Raw genomic sequence first — 27,842 nt, forward strand, 5'->3', positions numbered from 1 at the left:
AAGTACTCCCTGACCCCAAGTGAGTTACCCTACTCCCATATAAGTACTCCCTGCCCCGATTGAGTTATCCTAGTCCCAAATAAGTACTCCCTGACCCCAAGTGAGTTACCCTAGTCCCATATAAGTACTCCCTGACCCCAAGTGAGTTACCCTAGTCCCATATATGTACTGCCTGACCCCAAGTGAGTTACCCTAGTCCCATATAAGTACTCCCTGACCCCAAGTTAATTACCCTAGCCTCTTTATAAGTACTCCCTGTCCCCAAGTGAGTTACCCTAGTCCCATATAAGTACTCCGTGACCAAAGTGTGTGATCCTAGTCCCATATAAGTACTCCCTGACACCAAGTGAGTTACCCTAGTCCCTTATAAGTACTCCCTGACCCCAAGTGAGGTACCCTAGTCCCATATAAGTACTCCCTGACCCCAAGTGAGTTACCCTAGTCCCATATAAGTACTCCCTGCCCCGAATGAGTTACCCTAGCCCCTTTATAAGTAGACCCTGACCCCAAGTGTGTTACCCTTGTCCCATATAAGTACTCCGTGACCCAAAGTGGGTTACCCTAGTCCCATATAAGTACTCCCTGATCCCAAGTGATTTACCCTAGACCCATGTAAGTACTCCCTGCCCCGAATGAGTTACCCTAGCCCCTTCATAAGTACTCCATGTCCCCAAGTGAGTTACCCTAGTCCCATATAAGTACTCCCTGTCCCCAAGTGAGTTACCCTAGTCCCATATAATTACTCCCTAATCCCAAGTGAGTTAACCTAGCCCCTTTATAAGTACACCCTGACACCATGTGTGTTACCCTAGTCCCATATAAGTGCTCCGTGACCCAATGTGTGTGACCCTAGTCCCATATAAGTACTCCCTGACCCCAAGTGAGTTACTTTAGCTCCTATATAAGTACTACCTGACCCTAAGTGAGTTACCCTAGTCCCATGTAAGTACTCCGTGACCCAAAGTGTGTGACCCTAGTCCCATATAAGTACTCCCTGACCCCTAGTGAGTTACCCTAGTCCCATATAAGTACTCCCTGACCCCAAGTGAGTTACCCTAGTCCCATATAAGTAATCCCTGACCCCAAGTGAGTTAGCCTAGTCCCATATAAATACTCCCTGTCCCCAAGTGAGTTACCCTAGTCCCATATAAGTACTCCGTGACCCAAAGTGTGTGAACCTAGTCCCATATAAGTACTCCCTGACCCCAAGTGTGTTACCCTACTCACACATAAGTACTCCGTGACCCAAAGTGTGTGAACCTAGTCCCATATAAGTACTCCCTGACCCCAAGTGAGTTACCCTAGTCCCATATAAGTACTCCCTGTCCCCATGTGAGTTACCCTAGCCCCTTTATAAGTACTCCATGTCCCCAAGTGAGTTACCCTAGCCCCTTTATAAATACTCCCTGTCCCTAAGTGAGTTACCCTAGTCCTATATAAGTACTCCCTGATCCCAAGTGAGTTACCCTAGCCCCTTTATACGTACACACTGACCCCAAGTGTGTTACCCTACTCACACATAAGTACTCCGTGACCCAAATTGTGTGAACCTAGTCCCATATAAGTACTCCCTGTCCCCAAGTGAGTTACCCTAGTCCCATATAAGTACTACCTGACCCCAAGTGAGGAGCCCTAGTCCCATATAAGTACTCCCTGATCCCAAGTGAGTTACCCTAGACCCATGTAAGTACTCCCTGCCCCGAATGAGTTACCCTAGCCCCTTCATAAGTACTCCATGTCCCCAAGTGAGTTACCCTAGTCCCATATAAGTACTCCCTGTCCCCAAGTGAGTTACCCTAGTCCCATATAATTACTCCCTAATCCCAAGTGAGTTAACCTAGCCCCTTTATAAGTACACCCTGACCCCATGTGTGTTACCCTAGTCCCATATAAGTGCTCCGTGACCCAATGTGTGTGACCCTAGTACCATATAAGTACTCCCTGACCCCAAGTGAGTTACTTTAGCTCCTATATAAGTACTCCATGACCCCAAGTGAGTTACCCTAGTCCCATGTAAGTACTCCGTGACCCAAAGTGTGTGACCCTAGTCCCATATAAGTACTCCCTGACCCCTAGTGAGTTACCCTAGTCCCATATAAGTACTCCCTGACCCCAAGTGAGTTACCCTAGTCCCATATAAGTAATCCCTGACCCCAAGTGAGTTAGCCTAGTCCCATATAAGTACTCCCTGTCCCCAAGTGAGTTACCCTAGTCCCATATAAGTACTCCGTGACCCAAAGTGTGTGAACCTAGTCCCATATAAGTACTCCCTGACACCAAGTGAGTTACCCTAGTCCCTTATAAGTACTCCATGACCCCAAGTGAGGTACTCCAGTCCCATATAAGTACTCCCTGACCCCAAGTGAGTTACCCTAGCCCCTTTATAAGTACACACTGACCCCAAGTGTGTTACCCTACTCACAAGTAAGTACTCCGTGACCCAAAGTGTGTGAACCTAGTCCCATATAAGTACTCCCTGACCCCAAGTGAGTTACCCTAGTCCCATATAAGTACTCCCTGTCCCCAAGTGAGTTTCCCTACCCCTTTTATAAGTACTCCATGTCCCCAAGTGTGTTACCCTAGTCCCATTTAAGTACTCGCTGACCCCAAGTGATGTACCCTAGTCCAATATAATTAATCCCTGACCCCAAATTAGTTACTCTAGCCCCTCTATAAGTACACCCTGACCCCATGTGTGTTACCCTAGTCCCATATAAGTGCTCCATGACCCAAAGTGTGTGACCCTAGTCCCATATAAGTACTCCCTGACCCCAAGTGAGTTACTTTAGCTCCTATATAAGTACTCCCTGACCCCAAGCGAGTTACCCTAGTCCCATGTAAGTACTCCGTGACCCAAAGTGTGTGACCCTAGTCCCATATAAGTACTCCCTGACCCCTAGTGAGTTACCCTAGTCCCATATAAGTACTCCCTGACCCCAAGTGAGTTACCCTAGTCCCATATAAGTAAACCCTGACCCCAAGTGAGTTAGCCTAGTCCCATATAAGTACTCCCTGACCCAAAGTGAGTTACCCTAGCCCCATTATAAGTACTCCCTGTCCCCATGTGAGTTACCCTAGTCCCATATAAGTACTCCCTAATCCCAAGTGAGTTAACCTAGCCCCTTTATAAGTACTCCCTGTCCCCAAGTGAGTTACCCTAGTCCCATATAAGTACTCCCTGTCCCCAAGTGAGTTACCCTAGTCCCATGTAAGTACTCCCTGCCCCGAATGAGTTACCCTAGCCCCTTTATAAGTACTCCATGTCCCCAAGTGAGTTACCCTAGTCCCATATAAGTACTCCCTGTCCCCAAGTGAGTTACCCTAGTCCCATATAAGTACTCCCTAATCCCAAGTGAGTTAACGTAGCCCCTTTATAAGTACTCCCTTTCCCCAAGTGAGTTACCCTAGTCCCATATAAGTACTCCGTGACCCAAAGTGTGTGAACCTAGTCCCATATAAGTACTCCCTGACACCAAGTGAGTTACCCTAGTCCCTTATAAGTAGACCCTGACCCCAAGTGTGTTACCCTAGTCCCATATAAGTACTCCGTGACCCAAAGTGGGTTACCCTAGTCCCATATAAGTACTCCCTAATCCCAAGTGAGTTGCCCTAGCCCCTTTAGAAGTACACACTGACCCCAAGTGTGTTACCCTACTCACACCTAAGTACACCGTGACCCAAAGTGTGTGAACCTAGTCCCATATAAGTACTCCCTGACCCCAAGTGAGTTACCCTAGTCCCATATAAGTACTCCCTGTCCCCAAGTGAGTTACCCTAGTCCCATATAAGTACTCCCTGACCCCAAGTGAGGTACCCTAGTCCCATATAAGTACTCCCTGATCCCAAGTGAGTTACCCTAGTCCCATGTAAGTACTCCCTGCCCCGAATGAGTTACCCTAGCCCCTTTATAAGTACTCCATGTCCCCAAGTGTGTTACCCTAGTCCCATATAAGTACTCGCTGACCCCAAGTGATGTACCCTAGTCCAATATAATTAATCCCTGACCCCAAATTAGTTACTCTAGCCCCTCTATAAGTACACCCTGACACCATGTGTGTTACCCTAGTCCCATATAAGTGCTCCGTGACCCAATGTGTGTGACCCTAGTCCCATATAAGTACTCCGTGACCCAAAGTGTGTGAACCTAGTCCCATATAAGTACTCCCTGACACCAAGTGAGTTACCCTAGTCCCTTATAAGTACTCCCTGACCACAAGTGAGGTACTCTAGTCGCATATAAGTACTCCCTGACCCCAAGTGAGTTACCCTAGTCCCATATAAGTACTCCCTGTCCCCAAGTGAGTTACCCTACCCCCTTTATAAGTACTCCAAGTCCCCAAGTGAGTTACCCTAGCCCCTTTATAAGTACTCCCTGTCCCTAAGTGAGTTACCCTAGTCCCATATAAGTACTCCCTGATCCCAAGTGAGTTACCCTAGCCCCTTTATACGTACACACTGACCCCAAGTGTGTTACCCTACTCATACATAAGTATTCCGTGACCCAAAGTGTGTGAACCTAGTCCCATATAAGTACTCCCTGACCCCAAGTGAGTTACACTAGTCCCATATAAATACTCCCTGTCCCCAAGTGAGTTACCCTAGTCCCATATAAGTACTCCCTGACCCCAAGTGGGTTAGCCTAGTCCCATATAAGTACTCCCTGCCCCGAATGAGTTACCCTAACCCCTTTATAAGTACTCCCTGTCCCCAAGTGAGTTACCCTAGTCCCATATAAGTACTCCCTAATCCCAAGTGAGTTAACCTAGCCCCTTTATAAGTACACCCTGTCCCCAAGTGAGTTACCCTAGTCCCATATAAGTACTCCCTAATCCCAAGTGAGTTACCCTAGTCCCTTTATAAGTACACCCTGACCCCAAGTGTGTTACCCTAGTCCCATGTAAGTACTCCGTGACCCAAAGTGTGTGACCATAGTCCCATATAAGTACTCCCTGACCCCAAGTGAGTTACCCTAGCCCCTTTATAAGTACTCCATGTACCCAAGTGAGTTACCCTAGTCCCATATAAGTACTCCCTGCCCCGAATGAGTTACACTAGCCCCATTATAAGTACACCCTGCACCCAATTGTGTTACCCAGGTCCCATATAAGTACTCCCTAATCCCATGTGAGTTACCCTAGCCCCTTTAGAAGTACACACTGACCCCAAGTGTGTTACCCTACTCACACATAAGTACTCCGTGACCCAAAGTGTGTGAACCTAGTCCCATATAAGTACTCCCTGACCCCAAGTGAGTTACCCTAGTCCCATATAAGTACTCCCTAATCCCAAGTGAGTTAACCTAGCCCCTTTATAAGTACACCCTGTCCCCAAGTGAGTTACCCTAGTCCCATATAAGTACTCCCTCACCCCAAGTTAGTTACCCTAGCCTCTTTCTAAGTACTCCCTGTCCCCAAGTGAGTTACCCTAGTCCCATATAAGTACTCCCTAATCCCAAGTGAGTTACCCTAGCCCCTTTAGAAGTACACACTGACCCCAAGTGTGTTACCCTACTCACACCTAAGTACACCGTGACCCAAAGTGTGTGAACCTAGTCCCATATAAGTACTCCCTGACCCCAAGTGAGTTACCCTAGTCCCATATAAGTACTCCCTGTCCCCAAGTGAGTTACCCTAGTCCCATATAAGTACTCCCTGACCCCAAGTGAGGTACCCTAGTCCCATATAAGTACTCCCTGATCCCAAGTGAGTTACCCTAGTCCCATGTAAGTACTCCCTGCCCCGAATGAGTTACCCTAGCCCCTTTATAAGTACTCCATGTCCCCAAGTGTGTTACCCTAGTCCCATATAAGTACTCGCTGACCCCAAGTGATGTACCCTAGTCCAATATAATTAATCCCTGACCCCAAATTAGTTACTCTAGCCCCTCTATAAGTACACCCTGACACCATGTGTGTTACCCTAGTCCCATATAAGTGCTCCGTGACCCAATGTGTGTGACCCTAGTCCCATATAAGTACTCCGTGACCCAAAGTGTGTGAACCTAGTCCCATATAAGTACTCCCTGACACCAAGTGAGTTACCCTAGTCCCTTATAAGTACTCCCTGACCACAAGTGAGGTACTCTAGTCCCATATAAGTACTCCCTGACCCCAAGTGAGTTACCCTAGTCCCATATAAGTACTCCCTGTCCCCAAGTGAGTTACCCTACCCCCTTTATAAGTACTCCAAGTCCCCAAGTGAGTTACCCTAGCCCCTTTATAAGTACTCCCTGTCCCTAAGTGAGTTACCCTAGTCCCATATAAGTACTCCCTGATCCCAAGTGAGTTACCCTAGCCCCTTTATACGTACACACTGACCCCAAGTGTGTTACCCTACTCATACATAAGTATTCCGTGACCCAAAGTGTGTGAACCTAGTCCCATATAAGTACTCCCTGACCCCAAGTGAGTTACACTAGTCCCATATAAGTACTCCCTGTCCCCAAGTGAGTTACCCTAGTCCCATATAAGTACTCCCTGACCCCAAGTGAGGTACCCTAGTCCCATATAAGTACTCCCTGACCCCAAGTGGGTTAGCCTAGTCCCATATAAGTACTCCCTGCCCCGAATGAGTTACCCTAGCCCCTTTATAAGTACTCCCTGTCCCCAAGTGAGTTACCCTAGTCCCATATAAGTACTCCCTCACCCCAAGTTAGTTACCCTAGCCTCTTTCTAAGTACTCCCTGTCCCCAAGTGAGTTACCCTAGTCCCATATAAGTACTCCCTAATCCCAAGTGAGTTACCCTAGCCCCTTTAGAAGTACACACTGACCCCAAGTGTGTTACCCTACTCACACCTAAGTACACCGTGACCCAAAGTGTGTGAACCTAGTCCCATATAAGTACTCCCTGACCCCAAGTGAGTTACCCTAGTCCCATATAAGTACTCCCTGTCCCCAAGTGAGTTACCCTAGTCCCATATAAGTACTCCCTGACCCCAAGTGAGGTACCCTAGTCCCATATAAGTACTCCCTGATCCCAAGTGAGTTACCCTAGTCCCATGTAAGTACTCCCTGCCCCGAATGAGTTACCCTAGCCCCTTTATAAGTACTCCCTGTCCCCAAGTGAGTTACCCTAGTCCCATATAAGTACTCCCTGATCCCAAGTGAGTTACCCTAGCCCCTTTATACGTACACACTGACCCCAAGTGTGTTACCCTACTCATACATAAGTATTCCGTGACCCAAAGTGTGTGAACCTAGTCCCATATAAGTACTCCCTGACCCCAAGTGAGTTACACTAGTCCCATATAAGTACTCCCTGTCCCCAAGTGAGTTACCCTAGTCCCATATAAGTACTCCCTGACCCCAAGTGAGGTACCCTAGTCCCATATAAGTACTCCCTGACCCCAAGTGGGTTAGCCTAGTCCCATATAAGTACTCCCTGCCCCGAATGAGTTACCCTAGCCCCTTTATAAGTACTCCCTGTCCCCAAGTGAGTTACCCTAGTCCCATATAAGTACTCCCTAATCCCAAGTGAGTTACCCTAGTCCCTTTATAAGTACACCCTGACCCCAAGTGTGTTACCCTAGTCCCATGTAAGTACTCCGTGACCCAAAGTGTGTGACCATAGTCCCATATAAGTACTCCCTGACCCCAAGTGAGTTACCCTAGCCCCTTTATAAGTACTCCATGTACCCAAGTGAGTTACCCTAGTCCCATATAAGTACTCCCTGCCCCGAATGAGTTACACTAGCCCCTTTATAAGTACACCCTGCACCCAATTGTGTTACCCAGGTCCCATATAAGTACTCCCTAATCCCAAGTGAGTTACCCTAGCCCCTTTAGAAGTACACACTGACCCCAAGTGTGTTACCCTACTCACACATAAGTACTCCGTGACCCAAAGTGTGTGAACCTAGTCCCATATAAGTACTCCCTGACCCCAAGTGAGTTACCCTAGTCCCATATAAGTACTCCCTAATCCCAAGTGAGTTAACCTAGCCCCTTTATAAGTACACCCTGTCCCCAAGTGAGTTACCCTAGTCCCATATAAGTACTCCCTGACCCCAAGTTAGTTACCCTAGCCTCTTTCTAAGTACTCCCTGTCCCCAAGTGAGTTACCCTAGTCCCATATAAGTACTCCCTAATCCCAAGTGAGTTACCCTAGCCCCTTTAGAAGTACACACTGACCCCAAGTGTGTTACCCTACTCACACATAAGTACTCCGTGACCCAAAGTGTGTGAACCTAGTCCCATATAAGTACTCCCTGACCCCAAGTGAGTTACCCTAGTCCCATATAAGTACTCCCTGTCCCCAAGTGAGTTACCCTAGCCCCTTTATAAGTACTCCATGTCCCCAAGTGAGTTACCCTAGCCTCTTTATAAGTACTCCCTGTCCCTAAGTGAGTTACCCTAGTCCCATATAAGTACTCCCTGATCCCAAGTGAGTTACCCTAGCCCCTTTATACGTACACACTGACCCCAAGTGTGTTACCCTACTCACACATAAGTACTCCGTGACCCAAAGTGTGTGAACCTAGTCCCATATAAGTACTCCTTGACCCCAAGTGAGTTACCCTAGTCCCATATAAGTACTCCCTGTCCCCAAGTGAGTTACCCTAGTCTCATATAAGCACTCCCTGACCCCAAGTGAGGTACCCTAGTCCCATATAAGTACTCCCTGATCCCAAGTGAGTTACCCTAGTCCCATGTAAGTACTCCCTGCCCCGAATGAGTTACCCTAGCCCCTTTATAAGTACTCCATGTCCCCAAGTGAGTTACCCTAGTCCCATATAAGTACTCGCTGACCCCAAGTGATGTACCCTAGTCCAATATAATTAATCCCTGACCCCAAATTAGTTACTCTAGCCCCTATATAAGTACACCCTGACCCCATGTGTGTTACCCTAGTCCCATATAAGTACTCCCTGACCCAAAGTGATTAACCCTAGCCCCTTTATAAGTACTCCCTCACCCTAAGTGAGTTACCCTATCCCGTTTATAAGTACTCCATGTACCCAAGTGAGTTACCCTAGTCCCAAATAAGTACTCCCTTACCCAAAGTGAATTACCCTAGTCCCATATAAGTACTCCCTGACCCCTAGTGAGTTACCCTAGTCCCATATAAGTACTCCGTGACCCAAAGTGTGTGACCCTTGTCCCATATAAGTATTCCCTGTCCCCAAGTGAGATACCCTAGTCCCATATAAGTACTCCCTGTCCCCAAGTGAATTACCCTACTCCCATATATGTACTCCCTGACCCTTAGTGAGGTACCCTAGTCCCATATAAGTACTACCTGACCCCAAATGAGTTACACTAGCCCTTTTAAAAGTACTCCCAGGCCCCAAGTTAGTTACCCTAGTCCCATGTAAGTATTCCCTGACCCCAAGTGAGTTACCCTAGTCCCATATAAATACTCCCTAATCCCAAGTGAGTTACCCTAGTCCCTTTATAAGTACACCCTGACCCCAAGTGTGTTACCCTAGTACCATGTAAGTACTCCGTGACCCAAAGTGTGTGACCCTAGTCCCATATAAGGACTCCCTGACCCCTTGTGAGTTACCCTAGTCCCATATAAGTACTCCCTTACCCAAAGTGAATTACCCTAGCCCCTTTATAAGTACTCCCTCACCCCAAGTGAGTTACCCTAGCCCCTTTATAAGTACTCCATGTACCCAAGTGAGTTACCCTAGTCCCATATAAGTACTCCCTGACCCCAAGTGAGTTACCCTAGTCACATATAAGTACTCCCTGACTCCAAGTGAGTTACCCTAGTCCCATATAAGAACTCCCTGACCCCAAGTGAGTTACCCTAGTTCCATATAAGTACTCCGTGACCCAAAGAGTGTTACCCTTGTCCCATATAAGTATCCCCTGAACCCAAGTGAGATACCCTAGTCCCATATAAGTACTCCCTGTCCCCAAGTGAGTTACCCTAGTCCCATATAAGTACCCCCTGACCCCAAGTGAGGTACCCTAGCCCCATATAAGTACTACCTGGCCCCAAATGAGTTACACTAGCCCTTTTAAAAGTACTCCCTGACCCAAAGTGAGTTACCCTAGTCCCATGTAAGTATTCCCTGACTCCAAGTGAGTTGCCCTAGTCCCAAATAAGTACTCCCTGACCCCAAGTGAGTTACCCTAGTCCCATATAAGTACTCCCTGACCCCAAGTGAGTTAGCCTAGTTCCATATAAGTACTCCGTGACCCAAAGTGTGTTACCCTAGTCCCATATAAGTACTCCTTGACTCCAAGTGAGTTACCCTAGTCCCATATAAGTACTCCCTGACCCCAAGTGAGATACCCTAGCCCCATATAAGTACTACCTGGCCCCAAATGAGTTACACTAGCCCTTTTAAAAGTACTCTCTGACCCAAAGTGAGTTACCCTAGTCCCATGTAAGTATTCCCTGACCCCAAGTGAGTTGCCCTAGTCCCAAATAAGTACTCCCTGACCCCAAGTGAGTTACCCTAGTCCCATATAAGTACTCCCTGACCCCAAGTGAGTTACCCTAGTCCCATATAAGTACTCCCTGACCCCAAGTGAGGTACCCTAGCCCCATATAAGTACTACCTGGCCCCAAATGAGTTACACTAGCCCTTTTAAAAGTTCTCCCTGACCCAAAGTGAGTTACCGTAGTCCCATGTAAGTACTCCCTGACCCCAAGTGAGTTACCCTAGTCCCATTTAAGTATTCCCTGACCCCAAGTGAGTTGCCCTAGGCCCAAATAAGTACTCCCTGACCCCAAGTGAGTTACCCTAGTTCCATATAAGTACTCCGTGACCCAAAGTGTGTTACCCTAGTCCCATATAAGTACTCCGTGACCCAAAGTGTGTTACCCTAGTCCCATATAAGTACTCCCTGACACAAAATGAGTTACCCTAGCCCCTTTTTAAGTACTCCCTGACTCCAAGTGAGTTACCCTAGCCCCTTTATAAGTACTCCATGTCCCCAAGTGAGTTACCTTAGTCCCATATAAGTACTCCCTGACCCCAAATGAGTTACCCTAGCCCCTTTATAAGTACTCCATGACCCCAAGTGAGTTACCCTAGCCCCTTTATAAATACTCCATGTCCCCAAGTGAGTTACCCTAGTCCCATATAAGTACTCCCTGACCCCAAGTGATGTACCCTAGTCCAATATAAGTACTCCCTGACCCCAAATGAGTTACCCTAGCCCTTTGATAAGTACACCCTGACCCCATGTGTGTTACCCTAGTCCTATATAACTGCTCCGTGACCCAAAGTGAGTTACCCTAGTCCCAAATAAGTACTCCCTGCCCCAAGTGAGTTACCCTAGTCACATATAAGAACTCCCTGACCCCAAGTGAGTTACCCTAGTTCCATATAAGTACTCCGTGACCCAAAGAGTGTTACCCTTGTCCCATATAAGTATCCCCTGAACCCAAGTGAGATACCCTAGTCCCATATAAGTACTCCCTGTCCCCAAGTGAGTTACCCTAGTCCCATATAAGTACCCCCTGACCCCAAGTGAGGTACCCTAGCCCCATATAAGTACTACCTGTCCCCAAATGAGTTACACTCGCCCTTTTAAAAGTACTCCCTGACCCAAAGTGAGTTACCCTAGTCCCATGTAAGTATTCCCTGACTCCAAGTGAGTTGCCCTAGTCCCAAATAAGTACTCCCTGAACCCAAGTGAGTTACCCTAGTCCCATATAAGTACTCCCTAATCCCAAGTAAGTTACCCTACTCCCTTTATATGTACATCCTGACCCCAAGTGTGTTACCCTAGTCCCATGTAAGTATTCCGTGACCCAAAGTGTGTGACCCTAGTCCCACATAAGTACTCCCTGTCCCCAAATGAGTTACCCTAGCCCCTTTATAAGTACTCCCTGTCCCTAAGTGAGTTACCCTAGTCGCATATAAGTACTCCCTGATCCCAAGTGAGTTACCCTAGTCCCATATAAGTACTCCCTGATCCCAAGTGAGTTACCCTAGCCCCTTTATACGTACACACTGACCCCAAGTGCGTTACCCTACTCACACATAAGTACTCCGTGACCCAAAGTGTGTGAACCTAGTCCCATATAAGTACTCCCTGACCCCAAGTGAGTTACCCTAGTCCCATATAAGTACTCCCTGTCCCCAAGTGAGTTACCCTAGCCCCTTTATAAGTACTCCATGTCCCCAAGTGAGTTACCCTAGCCCCTTTATAAGTACTCCCTGTCCCTAAGTGAGTTACCCTAGTCCCATATAAGTACTCCCTGATCCCAAGTGAGTTACCCTAGCCCCTTTATACGTACTCACTGACCCCAAGTGTGTTACCCTACTCACACATAAGTACTCCGTGACCCAAAGTGTGTGAACCTAATCCCATATAAGTACTCCCTGACCCCAAGTGAGTTACCCTAGTCCCATATAAGTACTCCCTGTCCCCAAGTGAGTTACCCTAGTCTCATATAAGCACTCCCTGACCCCAAGTGAGGTACCCTAGTCCCATATAAGTACTCCCTGATCCCAAGTGAGTTACCCTAGTCCCATGTAAGTACTCCCTGCCCCGAATGAGTTACCCTAGCCCCTTTATAAGTACTCCATGTCCCCAAGTGAGTTACCCTAGTCCCATATAAGTACTCGCTGACCCCAAGTGATGTACCCTAGTCCAATATAATTAATCCCTGACCCCAAATTAGTTACTCTAGCCCCTATATAAGTACACCCTGACCCCATGTGTGTTACCCTAGTCCCATATAAGTACTCCCTGACCCAAAGTGATTAACCCTAGCCCCTTTATAAGTACTCCCTCACCCCAAGTGAGTTACCCTATCCCGTTTATAAGTACTCCATGTACCCAAGTGAGTTACCCTAGTCCCAAATAAGTACTCCCTTACCCAAAGTGAATTACCCTAGTCCCATATAAGTACTCCCTGACCCCTAGTGAGTTACCCTAGTCCCATATAAGTACTCCGTGACCCAAAGTGTGTGACCCTTGTCCCATATAAGTATTCCCTGTCCCCAAGTGAGATACCCTAGTCCCATATAAGTACTCCCTGTCCCCAAGTGAATTACCCTACTCCCATATATGTACTCCCTGACCCTTAGTGAGGTACCCTAGTCCCATATAAGTACTACCTGACCCCAAATGAGTTACACTAGCCCTTTTAAAAGTACTCCCAGGCCCCAAGTTAGTTACCCTAGTCCCATGTAAGTATTCCCTGACCCCAAGTGAGTTACCCTAGTCCCATATAAATACTCCCTAATCCCAAGTGAGTTACCCTAGTCCCTTTATAAGTACACCCTGACCCCAAGTGTGTTACCCTAGTCCCATGTAAGTACTCCGTGACCCAAAGTGTGTGACCCTAGTCCCATATAAGGACTCCCTGACCCCTTGTGAGTTACCCTAGTCCCATATAAGTACTCCCTTACCCAAAGTGAATTACCCTAGCCCCTTTATAAGTATTCCCTCACCCCAAGTGAGTTACCCTAGCCCCTTTATAAGTACTCCATGTACCCAAGTGAGTTACCCTAGTCCCATATAAGTACTCCCTGACCCCAAGTGAGTTACCCTAGTCACATATAAGTACTCCCTGACTCCAAGTGAGTTACCCTAGTCCCATATAAGAACTCCCTGACCCCAAGTGAGTTACCCTAGTTCCATATAAGTACTCCGTGACCCAAAGAGTGTTACCCTTGTCCCATATAAGTATCCCCTGAACCCAAGTGAGATACCCTAGTCCCATATAAGTACTCCCTGTCCCCAAGTGAGTTACCCTAGTCCCATATAAGTACCCCCTGACCCCAAGTGAGGTACCCTAGCCCCATATAAGTACTACCTGGCCCCAAATGAGTTACACTAGCCCTTTTAAAAGTACTCCCTGACCCAAAGTGAGTTACCCTAGTCCCATGTAAGTACTCCCTGCCCCGAATGAGTTACCCTAGCCCCTTTATAAGTACTCCATGTCCCCAAGTGAGTTACCCTAGTCCCATATAAGTACTCGCTGACCCCAAGTGATGTACCCTAGTCCAATATAATTAATCCCTGACCCCAAATTAGTTACTCTAGCCCCTATATAAGTACACCCTGACCCCATGTGTGTTACCCTAGTCCCATATAAGTACTCCCTGACCCAAAGTGATTAACCCTAGCCCCTTTATAAGTACTCCCTCACCCCAAGTGAGTTACCCTATCCCGTTTATAAGTACTCCATGTACCCAAGTGAGTTACCCTAGTCCCAAATAAGTACTCCCTTACCCAAAGTGAATTACCCTAGTCCCATATAAGTACTCCCTGACCCCTAGTGAGTTACCCTAGTCCCATATAAGTACTCCGTGACCCAAAGTGTGTGACCCTTGTCCCATATAAGTATTCCCTGTCCCCAAGTGAGATACCCTAGTCCCATATAAGTACTCCCTGTCCCCAAGTGAATTACCCTACTCCCATATATGTACTCCCTGACCCTTAGTGAGGTACCCTAGTCCCATATAAGTACTACCTGACCCCAAATGAGTTACACTAGCCCTTTTAAAAGTACTCCCAGGCCCCAAGTTAGTTACCCTAGTCCCATGTAAGTATTCCCTGACCCCAAGTGAGTTACCCTAGTCCCATATAAATACTCCCTAATCCCAAGTGAGTTACCCTAGTCCCTTTATAAGTACACCCTGACCCCAAGTGTGTTACCCTAGTCCCATGTAAGTACTCCGTGACCCAAAGTGTGTGACCCTAGTCCCATATAAGGACTCCCTGACCCCTTGTGAGTTACCCTAGTCCCATATAAGTACTCCCTTACCCAAAGTGAATTACCCTAGCCCCTTTATAAGTACTCCCTCACCCCAAGTGAGTTACCCTAGCCCCTTTATAAGTACTCCATGTACCCAAGTGAGTTACCCTAGTCCCATATAAGTACTCCCTGACCCCAAGTGAGTTACCCTAGTCACATATAAGTACTCCCTGACTCCAAGTGAGTTACCCTAGTCCCATATAAGAACTCCCTGACCCCAAGTGAGTTACCCTAGTTCCATATAAGTACTCCGTGACCCAAAGAGTGTTACCCTTGTCCCATATAAGTATCCCCTGAACCCAAGTGAGATACCCTAGTCCCATATAAGTACTCCCTGTCCCCAAGTGAGTTACCCTAGTCCCATATAAGTACCCCCTGACCCCAAGTGAGGTACCCTAGCCCCATATAAGTACTACCTGGCCCCAAATGAGTTACACTAGCCCTTTTAAAAGTACTCCCTGACCCAAAGTGAGTTACCCTAGTCCCATGTAAGTATTCCCTGTCCCCAAGTGAGATACCCTAGTCCCATATAAGTACTCCCTGTCCCCAAGTGAATTACCCTACTCCCATATATGTACTCCCTGACCCTTAGTGAGGTACCCTAGTCCCATATAAGTACTACCTGACCCCAAATGAGTTACACTAGCCCTTTTAAAAGTACTCCCAGGCCCCAAGTTAGTTACCCTAGTCCCATATAAGTACTCCCTGACCCCAAGTGAGTTACACTAGTCCCATATAAGTACTCCCTGACCCCAAGTGAGGTACCCTAGCCCCATATAAGTACTACCTGGCCCCAAATGAGTTACACTAGCCCTTTTAAAAGTTCTCCCTGACCCAAAGTGAGTTACCGTAGTCCCATGTAAGTACTCCCTGACCCCAAGTGAGTTACCCTAGTCCCATTTAAGTATTCCCTGACCCCAAGTGAGTTGCCCTAGGCCCAAATAAGTACTCCCTGACCCCAAGTGAGTTACCCTAGTTCCATATAAGTACTCCGTGACCCAAAGTGTGTTACCCTAGTCCCATATAAGTACTCCGTGACCCAAAGTGTGTTACCCTAGTCCCATATAAGTACTCCCTGACACAAAATGAGTTACCCTAGCCCCTTTTTAAGTACTCCCTGACTCCAAGTGAGTTACCCTAGCCCCTTTATAAGTACTCCATGTCCCCAAGTGAGTTACCTTAGTCCCATATAAGTACTCCCTGACCCCAAATGAGTTACCCTAGACCCTTTATAAGTACTCCATGACCCCAAATGAGTTACCCTAGCCCTTTGATAAGTACACCCTGACCCCATGTGTGTTACCCTAGTCCTATATAACTGCTCCGTGACCCAAAGTGAGTTACCCTAGTCCCAAATAAGTACTCCCTGCCCCAAGTGAGTTACCCTAGTCACATATAAGAACTCCCTGACCCCAAGTGAGTTACCCTAGTTCCATATAAGTACTCCGTGACCCAAAGAGTGTTACCCTTGTCCCATATAAATATCCCCTGAACCCAAGTGAGATACCCTAGTCCCATATAAGTACTCCCTGTCCCCAAGTGAGTTACCCTAGTCCCATATAAGTACCCCCTGACCCCAAGTGAGGTACCCTAGCCCCATATAAGTACTACCTGTCCCCAAATGAGTTACACTAGCCCTTTTAAAAGTACTCCCTGACCCAAAGTGAGTTACCCTAGTCCCATGTAAGTATTCCCTGACTCCAAGTGAGTTGCCCTAGTCCCAAATAAGTACTCCCTGAACCCAAGTGAGTTACCCTAGTCCCATATAAGTACTCCCTAATCCCAAGTAAGTTACCCTACTCCCTTTATATGTACATCCTGACCCCAAGTGTGTTACCCTAGTCCCATGTAAGTATTCCGTGACCCAAAGTGTGTGACCCTAGTCCCACATAAGTACTCCCTGTCCCCAAATGAGTTACCCTAGCCCCTTTATAAGTACTCCCTGTCCCTAAGTGAGTTACCCTAGTCGCATATAAGTACTCCCTGATCCCAAGTGAGTTACCCTAGTCCCATATAAGTACTCCCTGATCCCAAGTGAGTTACCCTAGCCCCTTTATACGTACACACTGACCCCAAGTGCGTTACCCTACTCACACATAAGTACTCCGTGACCCAAAGTGTGTGAACCTAGTCCCATATAAGTACTCCCTGACCCCAAGTGAGTTACCCTAGTCCCATATAAGTACTCCCTGTCCCCAAGTGAGTTACCCTAGCCCCTTTATAAGTACTCCATGTCCCCAAGTGAGTTACCCTAGCCCCTTTATAAGTACTCCCTGTCCGTAAGTGAGTTACCCTAGTCCCATATAAGTACTCCCTGATCCCAAGTGAGTTACCCTAGCCCCTTTATACGTACACACTGACCCCAAGTGTGTTACCCTACTCACACATAAGTACTCCGTGACCCAAAGTGTGTGAACCTAGTCCCATATAAGTACTCCCTGACCCCAAGTGAGTTACCCTAGTCCCATATAAGTACTCCCTGTCCCCAAGTGAGTTACCCTAGTCTCATATAAGCACTCCCTGACCCCAAGTGAGGTACCCTAGTCCCATATAAGTACTCCCTGATCCCAAGTGAGTTACCCTAGTCCCATGTAAGTACTCCCTGCCCCGAATGAGTTACCCTAGCCCCTTTATAAGTACTCCATGTCCCCAAGTGAGTTACCCTAGTCCCATATAAGTACTCGCTGACCCCAAGTGATGTACCCTAGTCCAATATAATTAATCCCTGACCCCAAATTAGTTACTCTAGCCCCTATATAAGTACACCCTGACCCCATGTGTGTTACCCTAGTCCCATATAAGTACTCCCTGACCCAAAGTGATTAACCCTAGCCCCTTTATAAGTACTCCCTCACCCCAAGTGAGTTACCCTATCCCGATTATAAGTACTCCATGTACCCAAGTGAGTTACCCTAGTCCCAAATAAGTACTCCCTTACCCAAAGTGAATTACCCTAGTCCCATATAAGTACTCCCTGACCCCTAGTGAGTTACCCTAGTCCCATATAAGTACTCCGTGACCCAAAGTGTGTGACCCTTGTCCCATATAAGTATTCCCTGTCCCCAAGTGAGATACCCTAGTCCCATATAAGTACTCCCTGTCCCCAAGTGAATTACCCTACTCCCATATATGTACTCCCTGACCCTTAGTGAGGTACCCTAGTCCCATATAAGTACTACCTGACCCCAAATGAGTTACACTAGCCCTTTTAAAAGTACTCCCAGGCCCCAAGTTAGTTACCCTAGTCCCATGTAAGTATTCCCTGACCCCAAGTGAGTTACCCTAGTCCCATATAAATACTCCCTAATCCCAAGTGAGTTACCCTAGTCCCTTTATAAGTACACCCTGACCCCAAGTGTGTTACCCTAGTCCCATGTAAGTACTCCGTGACCCAAAGTGTGTGACCCTAGTCCCATATAAGGACTCCCTGACCCCTTGTGAGTTACCCTAGTCCCATATAAGTACTCCCTTACCCAAAGTGAATTACCCTAGCCCCTTTATAAGTACTCCCTCACCCCAAGTGAGTTACCCTAGCCCCTTTATAAGTACTCCATGTACCCAAGTGAGTTACCCTAGTCCCATATAAGTACTCCCTGACCCCAAGTGAGTTACCCTAGTCACATATAAGTACTCCCTGACTCCAAGTGAGTTACCCTAGTCCCATATAAGAACTCCCTGACCCCAAGTGAGTTACCCTAGTTCCATATAAGTACTCCGTGACCCAAAGAGTGTTACCCTTGTCCCTTATAAGTATCCCCTGAACCCAAGTGAGATACCCTAGTCCCATATAAGTACTCCCTGTCCCCAAGTGAGTTACCCTAGTCCCATATAAGTACCCCCTGACCCCAAGTGAGGTACCCTAGCCCCATATAAGTACTACCTGGCCCCAAATGAGTTACACTAGCCCTTTTAAAAGTACTCCCTGACCCAAAGTGAGTTACCCTAGTCCCATGTAAGTATTCCCTGACTCCAAGTGAGTTGCCCTAGTCCCAAATAAGTACTCCCTGACCCCAAGTGAGTTACCCTAGTCCCATATAAGTACTCCCTGACCCCAAGAGAGTTAGCCTAGTTCCATATAAGTACTCCGTGACCCCAAGTGAGATACCCTAGCCCCATATAAGTACTACCTGGCCCCAAATGAGTTACACTAGCCCTTTTAAAAGTACTCTCTGACCCAAAGTGAGTTACCCTAGTCCCATGTAAGTATTCCCTGACCCCTAGTGAGTTGCCCTAGTCCCAAATAAGTACTCCCTGACCCCAAGTGAGGTACCCTAGCCCCATATAAGTACTACCTGGCCCCAAATGAGTTACACTAGCCCTTTTAAAAGTTCTCCCTGACCCAAAGTGAGTTACCGTAGTCCCATGTAAGTACTCCCTGACCCCAAGTGAGTTACCCTAGTCCCATTTAAGTATTCCCTGACCCCAAGTGAGTTGCCCTAGGCCCAAATAAGTACTCCCTGACCCCAAGTGAGTTACCCTACTTCCATATAAGTACTCCGTGACCCAAAGTGTGTTACCCTAGTCCCATATAAGTACTCCGTGACCCAAAGTGTGTTACCCTAGTCCCATATAAGTACTCCCTGACACAAAATGAGTTACCCTAGCCCCTTTTTAAGTACTCCCTGACTCCAAGTGAGTTACCCTAGCCCCTTTATAAGTACTCCATGTCCCCAAGTGAGTTACCTTAGTCCCATATAAGTACTCCCTGACCCCAAATGAGTTACCCTAGCCCCTTTATAAGTACTCCATGACCCCAAGTGAGTTACCCTAGCCCCTTTATAAATACTCCATGTCCCCAAGTGAGTTACCCTAGTCCCATATAAGTACTCCCTGACCCCAAGTGATGTACCCTAGTCCAATATAAGTACTCCCTGACCCCAAATGAGTTACCCTAGCCCTTTGATAAGTACACCCTGACCCCATGTGTGTTACCCTAGTCCTATATAACTGCTCCGTGACCCAAAGTGAGTTACCCTAGTCCCAAATAAGTACTCCCTGACCCCAAGTGAGTTACCCTACTTCCATATAAGTACTCCGTGACCCAAAGTGTGTTACCCTAGTCCCATATAAGTACTCCGTGACCCAAAGTGTGTTACCCTAGTCCCATATAAGTACTCCCTGACACAAAATGAGTTACCCTAGCCCCTTTTTAAGTACTCCCTGACTCCAAGTGAGTTACCCTAGCCCCTTTATAAGTACTCCATGTCCCCAAGTGAGTTACCTTAGTCCCATATAAGTACTCCCTGACCCCAAATGAGTTACCCTAGCCCCTTTATAAGTACTCCATGACCCCAAGTGAGTTACCCTAGCCCCTTTATAAATACTCCATGTCCCCAAGTGAGTTACCCTAGTCCCATATAAGTACTCCCTGACCCCAAGTGATGTACCCTAGTCCAATATAAGTACTCCCTGACCCCAAATGAGTTACCCTAGCCCTTTGATAAGTACACCCTGACCCCATGTGTGTTACCCTAGTCCTATATAACTGCTCCGTGACCCAAAGTGAGTTACCCTAGTCCCAAATAAGTACTCCCTGCCCCAAGTGAGTTACCCTAGTCACATATAAGAACTCCCTGACCCCAAGTGAGTTACCCTAGTTCCATATAAGTACTCCGTAACCCAAAGAGTGTTACCCTTGTCCCATATAAGTATCCCCTGAACCCAAGTGAGATACCCTAGTCCCATATAAGTACTCCCTGTCCCCAAGTGAGTTACCCTAGTCCCATATAAGTACCCCCTGACCCCAAGTGAGGTACCCTAGCCCCATATAAGTACTACCTGGCCCCAAATGAGTTACACTAGCCCTTTTAAAAGTACTCCCTGACCCAAAGTGAGTTACCCTAGTCCCATGTAAGTATTCCCTGACCCCAAGTGAGTTGCCCTAGTCCCAAATAAGTACTCCCTGACCCCAAGTGAGTTACCCTAGTACCATATAAGTACTCCCTGACCCCAAGTGAGGTACCCTAGCCCCATATAAGTACTACCTGGCCCCAAATGAGTTACACTAGCCCTTTTAAAAGTTCTCCCTGACCCAAAGTGAGTTACCCTAGTCCCATGTAAGTACTCCCTGACCCCAAGTGAGTTACCCTAGTCCCATGAAAGTATTCCCTGACCCCAAGTGAGTTGGCCTAGTCCCATATAAGTACTCCCTGACCCCAAGTGAGTTACCCTAGTTCCATATAAGTACTCCGTGACCCAAAGTGTGTTACCCTAGTCCCATATGAGTATTCCGTGACCCAAAGTGTGTTACCCTAGTCCCTTATAAGTACTCCCTGACACAAAATGAGTTACCCTAGCCCCTTTTTAAGTACTCCCTGACTCCAAGTGAGTTACCCTAGCCCCTTTATAAGTACTCCATGTCCCCAAGTGAGTTACCTTAGTCCCATATAAGTACTCCCTGACCCCAAATGAGTTACCCTAGCCCCTTTATAAGTACTCCATGACCCCAAGTGAGTTACGCTAGTCCCATATAAGTACTCCCTGTCCCCAAGTGAGTTACCCTAGCCCCTTTATATGTACTCCATGTCCCCAAGTGAGTTACTCTAGCCCCTTTATAAGTACTCCCTGTCCCTAAGTGAGTTACCCTAGTCCCATATAAGTACTCCTTGATCCCAAGTGAGTTACCCTAGCCCCTTTATACGTACACACTGACCCCAAGTGTGTTACCCTACTCACACATAAGTACTCCGTGACCCAAAGTGTGTGAACCTAGTCCCATATAAGTACTCCCTGACACCAAGTGAGTTACCCTAGTCCCATATATGTAATCTCTGTCCCCAAGTGAGTTACCCTAGTCCCATATAAGTACTCCCTGACCCCATGTGTGTTACCCTAATCCCATATATGTACTCCGTGACCCAAAGTGTGTTACCCTAGTCCCATATAAGTACTCCCTGTCCCCAAGTGAGTTACCCTAGCCCCTTTATAAGTACTCCATGTCCCCAAGTGAGTTACCCTAGCCCCTTTATAAGTACACCCTGACCCCAAGTGTGTTACCCTTGTCCCATATAAGTACTCAGTGACCCAAAGTGGGTTACCCTAGTCCCATATAAGTACTCCCTGACACCAAATGAGTTACCCTATCCCCTTTATAAGTACACCCTGACCCCATGTGTGTTACCCTAGCCCCTTTATAAGTACTCCCTGTCCCCAAGTGAGTTACCCTAGTCCCATATAAGTACACCCTAATCCCAAGTGAGTTACCCTAGTCCCTTTATAAGTACACCCTGACCCCAAGTGTGTTACCCTAGTCCCATGTAAGTACTCCGTGACCCAAAGTGTATGACCCTAGTCCCATATAAGTACTCCCTGTCCCCAAATGAGCTACCCTAGCCCCTTTATAAGTACACCCTGACCCCATGTGTGTTACCCTAATCCCATATAAGTACTCCGTGGCCCAAAGTGTGTTACCCTAGTCCTATATAAGTACTCCCTAACACCAAATGAGTTACCCTATACCCTTTATAAGTACTCCCTGACCCCAAGTGAGTTACCCTAGCCCCTTTATAAGTACTCCATGTCCCCAAGTGAGTTATCTTAGTCCCATATAAGTACTCCCTGACCCCAATTGATGTACCCTAGTCCAATATAAGTACTCCCTTCCCCGAATGAGTTACCCTAGTCCCATATAAGTACTCCCTGACCCAAAGTGAATTACCCTAGTCCCATATAAGTACTCTCTGACCCCTAGTGAGTTACCCTAGTCCCATGTAAGTACTCCGTGACCCAATGTGTGTGACCCTAGTCCCACATAAGTACTCCCTGTCCCCAAATGAGTTTCCCTAGCCCCTTTTTAAGTACTCCCTGACCCCAAGTGAGTTACCCTAGCCCCTTTATAAGTACTCCATGAACCCAAGTGAGTTACCCTAGTCCCATATAAGTACTCCCTGACCACAAGTGAGTTACCCTAGTCCCATATAAGTACTCCCTGACCCCAAGTGTGTGACCCTAGTCTCATATAAGTACTCCCTGACCCCAAGTGAGATACCCTAGTCCCATATAATTACTCCCTATCCCCAAGTGAGTTACCCTAGTCCCATATATGTACTCCCTGACCCCAAGTGAGGTACCCTAGTCCCATATAAGTACTACCTGACCCCAAATGAGTTACACTAGCCCCTTTATAAGTACTCCATGTACCCAAGTGAGTTACCCTAGTCCCATATAAGTACTCCCCGACCCCAAGAGAGTTACCCTAGTCCCATATAAGTACTCCCTGACCCCAAGTGAGTTACCCTAGTCCCATATAAGTACTCCCTGACCCCAAGTGAGTTACCCTAGTCCCATATAAGTACTCCGTGACCCAAAGTGTGTGATCCAAGTCCCATATAAGTACTCCCTGACCACAAGTGAGATACCCTAGTCCCATATAAGTACTCCCTGTCCCCAAGTGAGTTACCCTAGTCTCATATATGTACTCCCTGACCCCAAGTGAGGTACCCTAGTCCCATATAAGTACTACCTGACCCCAAATGAGTTACACTAGCCCTTTTAAAAGTACTCCCTGACCCCAAGTGAGTTACCCTAGTCCCATGTAAGTATACCCTGACCCCAAGTGAGTTACCCTAGCCCCTTTATAAGTACTCCCTGACCACAAGTGAGATACCCTAGTCCCATATAAGTACTCCCTGTCCCCAAGTGAGTTACCCTAGTCCCATATATGTACTCCCTGACCCCAAGTGAGGTACCCTAGTCCCATATAAGTACTACCTGACCCCAAATGAGTTACACTAGCCCTTTTAAAAGTACACCCTGACCCCAAGTGTGTTACCCTATTCCCATGTAAGTACTCCGTGACCCAAAGTGTATGATCCTAGTCCCATATAAGTACTCCCTGTCCCCAAATGAGCTACCCTAGCCCCTTTATAAGTACACCCTGACCCCATGTGTGTTACCCTAATCCCATATAAGTACTCCGTGGCCCAAAGTGTGTTACCCTAGTCCTATATAAGTACTCCCTGACACCAAATGAGTTACCCTATACCCTTTATAAATACTCCCTGACCCCAAGTGAGTTACCCTAGCCCCTTTATAAGTACTCCATGTCCCCAAGTGAGTTATCCTAGTCCCATATAAGTACTCCCTGACCCCAATTGATGTACCCTAGTCCAATATAAGTACTCCCATCCCCGAATGAATTATCCTAGTCCCATATAAGTACTCCCTGACCCAAAGTGAATTACCCTAGTCCCATATAAGTACTCTCTGACCCCTAGTGAGTTACCCTAGTCCCATGTAAGTACTCCGTGACCCAATGTGTGTGATCCTAGTCCCACATAAGTACTCCCTGTCCCCAAATGAGTTTCCCTAGCCCCTTTTTAAGTACTCCCTGACCCCAAGTGAGTTACCCTAGCCCCTTTATAAGTACTCCATGAACCCAAGTGAGTTACCCTAGTCCCATATAAGTACTCCCTGACCACAAGTGAGTTACCCTAGTCCCATATAAGTACTCCCTGACCCCAAGTGTGTGACCCTAGTCCCATATAAGTACTCCCTGACCCCAAGTGAGATACCCTAGTCCCATATAATTACTCCCTGTCCCCAAGTGAGTTACCCTAGTCCCATATATGTACTCCCTGACCCCAAGTGAGGTACCCTAGTCCCATATAAGTACTACCTGACCCCAAATGAGTAACACTAGCCCTTTTAAAAATACTCCCTGACCCCAAGTGAGTTACCCTAGTCCCATGTAAGTATACCCTGACCCCAAGTGAGTTACCCTAGTCCCATATAAGTACTCCCTGACCCCAAGTGTGTGACCCTAGTCCCATATAAGTACTCCCTGACCCCAAGTGAGATACCCTAGTCCCAAATAAGTACTCCCTTACCCAAAGTGAATTACCCTAGTCCCATATAAGTACTCCCTGACCCCTAGTGAGTTACCCTAGTCCCATATAAGTACTCCGTGACCCAAAGTGTGTGACCCTTGTCCCATATAAGTATTCCCTGTCCCCAAGTGAGATACCCTAGTCCCATATAAGTACTCCCTGTCCCCAAGTGAATTACCCTACTCCCATATATGTACTCCCTGACCCTTAGTGAGGTACCCTAGTCCCATATAAGTACTACCTGACCCCAAATGAGTTACACTAGCCCTTTTAAAAGTACTCCCAGGCCCCAAGTTAGTTACCCTAGTCCCATGTAAGTATTCCCTGACCCCAAGTGAGTTACCCTAGTCCCATATAAATACTCCCTAATCCCAAGTGAGTTACCCTAGTCCCTTTATAAGTACACCCTGACCCCAAGTGTGTTACCCTAGTCCCATGTAAGTACTCCGTGACCCAAAGTGTGTGACCCTAGTCCCATATAAGGACTCCCTGACCCCTTGTGAGTTACCCTAGTCCCATATAAGTACTCCCTTACCCAAAGTGAATTACCCTAGCCCCTTTATAAGTACTCCCTCACCCCAAGTGAGTTACCCTAGCCCCTTTATAAGTACTCCATGTACCCAAGTGAGTTACCCTAGTCCCATATAAGTACTCCCTGACCCCAAGTGAGTTACCCTAGTCACATATAAGTACTCCCTGACTCCAAGTGAGTTACCCTAGTCCCATATAAGAACTCCCTGACCCCAAGTGAGTTACCCTAGTTCCATATAAGTACTCCGTGACCCAAAGAGTGTTACCCTTGTCCCATATAAGTATCCCCTGAACCCAAGTGAGATACCCTAGTCCCATATAAGTACTCCCTGTCCCCAAGTGAGTTACCCTAGTCCCATATAAGTACCCCCTGACCCCAAGTGAGGTACCCTAGCCCCATATAAGTACTACCTGGCCCCAAATGAGTTACACTAGCCCTTTTAAAAGTACTCCCTGACCCAAAGTGAGTTACCCTAGTCCCATGTAAGTATTCCCTGACTCCAAGTGAGTTGCCCTAGTCCCAAATAAGTACTCCCTGACCCCAAGTGAGTTACCCTAGTCCCATATAAGTACTCCCTGACCCCAAGAGAGTTAGCCTAGTTCCATATAAGTACTCCGTGACCCCAAGTGAGATACCCTAGCCCCATATAAGTACTACCTGGCCCCAAATGAGTTACACTAGCCCTTTTAAAAGTACTCTCTGACCCAAAGTGAGTTACCCTAGTCCCATGTAAGTATTCCCTGACCCCTAGTGAGTTGCCCTAGTCCCAAATAAGTACTCCCTGACCCCAAGTGAGTTACCCTAGTCCCATATAAGTACTCCCTGACCCCAAGTGAGTTACCCTAGTCCCATATAAGTACTCCCTGACCCCAAGTGAGGTACCCTAGCCCCATATAAGTACTACCTGGCCCCAAATGAGTTACACTAGCCCTTTTAAAAGTTCTCCCTGACCCAAAGTGAGTTACCGTAGTCCCATGTAAGTACTCCCTGACCCCAAGTGAGTTACCCTAGTCCCATTTAAGTATTCCCTGACCCCAAGTGAGTTGCCCTAGGCCCAAATAAGTACTCCCTGACCCCAAGTGAGTTACCCTACTTCCATTTAAGTACTCCGTGACCCAAAGTGTGTTACCCTAGTCCCATATAAGTACTCCGTGACCCAAAGTGTGTTACCCTAGTCCCATATAAGTACTCCCTGACACAAAATGAGTTACCCTAGCCCCTTTTTAAGTACTCCCTGACTCCAAGTGAGTTACCCTAGCCCCTTTATAAGTACTCCATGTCCCCAAGTGAGTTACCTTAGTCCCATATAAGTACTCCCTGACCCCAAATGAGTTACCCTAGCCCCTTTATAAGTACTCCATGACCCCAAGTGAGTTACCCTAGCCCCTTTATAAATACTCCATGTCCCCAAGTGAGTTACCCTAGTCCCATATAAGTACTCCCTGACCCCAAGTGATGTACCCTAGTCCAATATAAGTACTCCCTGACCCCAAATGAGTTACCCTAGCCCTTTGATAAGTACACCCTGACCCCATGTGTGTTACCCTAGTCCTATATAACTGCTCCGTGACCCAAAGTGAGTTACCCTAGTCCCAAATAAGTACTCCCTGACCCCAAGTGAGTTACCCTACTTCCATATAAGTACTCCGTGACCCAAAGTGTGTTACCCTAGTCCCATATAAGTACTCCGTGACCCAAAGTGTGTTACCCTAGTCCCATATAAGTACTCCCTGACACAAAATGAGTTACCCTAGCCCCTTTTTAAGTACTCCCTGACTCCAAGTGAGTTACCCTAGCCCCTTTATAAGTACTCCATGTCCCCAAGTGAGTTACCTTAGTCCCATATAAGTACTCCCTGACCCCAAATGAGTTACCCTAGCCCCTTTATAAGTACTCCATGACCCCAAGTGAGTTACCCTAGCCCCTTTATAAATACTCCATGTCCCCAAGTGAGTTACCCTAGTCCCATATAAGTACTCCCTGACCCCAAGTGATGTACCCTAGTCCAATATAAGTACTCCCTGACCCCAAATGAGTTACCCTAGCCCTTTGATAAGTACACCCTGACCCCATGTGTGTTACCCTAGTCCTATATAACTGCTCCGTGACCCAAAGTGAGTTACCCTAGTCCCAAATAAGTACTCCCTGCCCCAAGTGAGTTACCCTAGTCACATATAAGAACTCCCTGACCCCAAGTGAGTTACCCTAGTTCCATATAAGTACTCCGTAACCCAAAGAGTGTTACCCTTGTCCCATATAAGTATCCCCTGAACCCAAGTGAGATACCCTAGTCCCATATAAGTACTCCCTGTCCCCAAGTGAGTTACCCTAGTCCCATATAAGTACCCCCTGACCCCAAGTGAGGTACCCTAGCCCCATATAAGTACTACCTGGCCCCAAATGAGTTACACTAGCCCTTTTAAAAGTACTCCCTGACCCAAAGTGAGTTACCCTAGTCCCATGTAAGTATTCCCTGACCCCAAGTGAGTTGCCCTAGTCCCAAATAAGTACTCCCTGACCCCAAGTGAGTTACCCTAGTACCATATAAGTACTCCCTGACCCCAAGTGAGGTACCCTAGCCCCATATAAGTACTACCTGGCCCCAAATGAGTTACACTAGCCCTTTTAAAAGTTCTCCCTGACCCAAAGTGAGTTACCCTAGTCCCATGTAAGTACTCCCTGACCCCAAGTGAGTTACCCTAGTCCCATGAAAGTATTCCCTGACCCCAAGTGAGTTGGCCTAGTCCCATATAAGTACTCCCTGACCCCAAGTGAGTTACCCTAGTTCCATATAAGTACTCCGTGAC

The sequence above is a fragment of the Prorops nasuta genome, unplaced genomic scaffold, assembly GCF_024137725.1.
Source record: "Prorops nasuta isolate Cenicafe-Biocafe unplaced genomic scaffold, Cenicafe_Pnas_1.2 PNAS00016, whole genome shotgun sequence".
In the NCBI taxonomy this organism is placed as follows: Eukaryota; Metazoa; Arthropoda; class Insecta; order Hymenoptera; family Bethylidae; genus Prorops; species Prorops nasuta.